General features: G+C 42.7%; 1 pseudogene; it reads right to left on the bottom strand.

Moving 5' to 3' along the window:
* Positions 1–1079: 1079 nt before the first annotated feature.
* Positions 1080–2114, bottom strand: LOC114707285 (annotated as a pseudogene).
* Between the last annotated feature and the right edge of the window lie 803 nt (positions 2115–2917).

Genomic DNA, 2917 nt, shown 5'->3' with positions numbered 1-2917 from the left:
ATCCTTTCTCTTGATCAGTTCTTAGTATTTTCCTCTAATTACCATCAGTTCTGAGCATTAGTCCAATCTGACCCTTAGTATTCTGAACTACATCTTTCCTCTTCTAGCCACACTTGGTTTATTCTCTAGAAGAGTTCGTGCAAGATTTCCTTGTCTCCACTCCACATTAACCACATTAACTCCATGCATTCACCTTATCTGAAAGCTCTCTTAATATATTCATGAACTTCTGCATTGGGATACATCTATAATCCCAGGACTTGAGAGTTCAGGACCAATCTGTGCTGCACAGTTCTAGGCTAGTTTGGGTTTCATGAACGCTCTCAAAGAAGACTTTCTCCCTGGCTACAAGTTTTATTTTTATGCTTTTCTGTCTTATTTTTCTTCTTCTAAGTTCCTAAAATATAATACAAAGTCACGGTAAATTGCAAAATCCCTCTCTGTAAACATTTAATTAAAATGAATCACATTTTTTTTCTGTATTTGTGTATAATGCCAATAAATATAATCAACACCATTAAATTTTAAGAAACTATATATATATCATAACCTACTAGGGCATACATATCCACATTAAATGAAGGTTTATTTCTTAGGGTGTATAACTTTTGGCCTTAGTGTCCTTTTCTTTTCTTTCTTTTTTTTTTTTTTCAAATGTCAAAAGCGAGTTTTTAATTATGAAAAAGCAATGTGATCTAGAAACTGACACACTGGTATGTTTCTAATAAAATGTCATAGTAGATTTCCTAAATAATTTACAAAGAGCAGAAACTGGTCTTGAACAGTGTTCTCCTTCCTGCACACCCCAGTTCCCCTCACTGAGCTGATAAGTAGGCCCCAAGAACTCAGGCTTGCAGTCTACAAATATCTCCTCTCTTCCTATGGGGCCCTGTGGGATCAGGGGTAAAAGTGGTCCCCAAGAATCTCTGCACTGGGAATAAAGGAGGTGGTTTCATGGGATGACTCCTGCAGGGCCTTGGTCCTAGTTACAAGGTTCAGAACTGTCTAGCATCTTCAGGTACATTCCTAATATGGATGAGCCTCTGTGAGGCTGGAGAACAGGGTGCTGTATGAGTCCTCCTGGAGAGCATGGGAAGTTCCCATCACCTCTTCAAGGTCTTCCTAAATCACTCTTGGGCTGTGGCCAGTGGTTACCAATGGGCCCAGATATGGCTAAAATAGAAGGCTTCTGGATCCCCTGTTAGTCAAGTCCTTGTTAGCAGTGGCCTGGGGATGCTGATGAGGCCAGTGCCTCCTCCGGAAGTTCATGGGGTGGGTGGCACGGACATCCTGATGGCTTGGTGGCTGGACAGGGCCTGTTTCCTGTAGGATGCCTGCTGACCTCATTCACGAATAAGGGAGACAGTCATGTCACCACTCTCTTCGGCCTTGATGGCTTTGTCCAGTTTGTGTGACAGCTTCTGGAGATGCTGGATTCCAGCCCCTACAGGCTCTAGGTCACTGTCAGACTCACTGGGAGAGCAGAGAGGTTCTGTGGAGGAACAGGGGCTCCGGAGGGCAGCCTCCCTCCTTAGCCGCTGATGTCGATGGGCATGTAGACCCATCTGGCCAGAGAGGCGCAGATGTCCTCCGACTCTGGCATCCTGGTTGGCCCTGTACAGCCGAGTGTTCTTCTGGCTCAGACTGGATGGTGAGGACCCTCTGTCCTTCTGGACTCCTCGTTTTTTCCTCACTTTCACCTGTGTTCCCATCAGCCACCTGGTGCCACTTTGGCGGGACTCCTGGATTCTCTGGGACATAGCACCCAAGGCGCTTTTGGCTGAGGAGCTGAAGCCTTAAGATGCTGCTGCTCTGGCTCTGGGGTTTCCAGGCGTTTCCAGGAGGGGCCAGTCCCGAGGTTGAGGCTGACGGTTCTCAGTGGCAGCCTCCTTTGGAACTGTCTGCACAGAGAGCCCAGGGGACCCGTCTCCAGATGGCCCTCAGCAGACCAGGCCACCGCCTTCTCTAGATGTTCCTCCTTTAGGAGTGATTGTCTGCGCATGGAGGCAGTCATGCCCTGCCACTGAGACGCCATGTGCTTGGTCCAGTCTCCTCTGCCCGCTAGATCCTCCCTGCCTGATACCCGAGACCTGAAGATCGACACACACTCTTCGCCCACCACAGCAGATTTGAAACTCCTTAGCGTCCTTTTCTAATAAATGCAGATATCGAGACAATTCAACATCCAAGTATGAGGTTTGTCACAAGGATGTTTATCCTGTTTTTAAAGCAACAGTACCTAGTAGACATTTGCATTTCAGCTATAACTTCCAATAGGTTATCTCAAATGTATTTCCAAATTCAGTATCCTTAGGCAAAACATTTTCATATGAACAACTGTCCTGTCACTATAAACATAAGTATGCAATATCCTTTACTATTACTTACTTTGTATGAATGTAACAGCTAAGCTTTCTGTCATACTTCTTCATACAGAATTGATAAATGCACAACAAAATTGTAAAGTGAATCATTGTCTGTTTTTAATATAGTAGTAATTTGTTTAAATAATTCTATTAAATTTAGGAATTAATCAATCATTGTTGGTTTGAAAAAAGAAGCCAAAAAACAAAACACTTTCTCCTTGGGGAATGGGCTTGTTAAGAGGCTATGGTGGTCCAATACCTATAATATCTAATATGTAAGAATTATCTACAGTTTTCTCAAATGATTAAAAGATGTAATTATTCCAGGAATGGACTCAGGTTTATCTAATAATATAGAGCACTCAGCACAGGGTGATTTGCCTGTTTGAGATATTACAACACCATAAAATTCTTTTACAAACACATGCAAATATATTATCATAGAAAAATTTAGTAGTTGTTTAATGTATCCCATGAAACTATCCATAAATAAATATCAGTTTACTTAGTGAGGATATAAAGCCCCAAACCAATGGTAGCATTAAATACAT

Source organism: Peromyscus leucopus, chromosome 18 (genome assembly GCF_004664715.2).
Source record: "Peromyscus leucopus breed LL Stock chromosome 18, UCI_PerLeu_2.1, whole genome shotgun sequence".
NCBI lineage: Eukaryota > Metazoa > Chordata > Mammalia > Rodentia > Cricetidae > Peromyscus > Peromyscus leucopus.
Note: the sequence above shows the minus strand (reverse complement) of the source record. Positions and strands in the feature narration are given on the sequence as shown.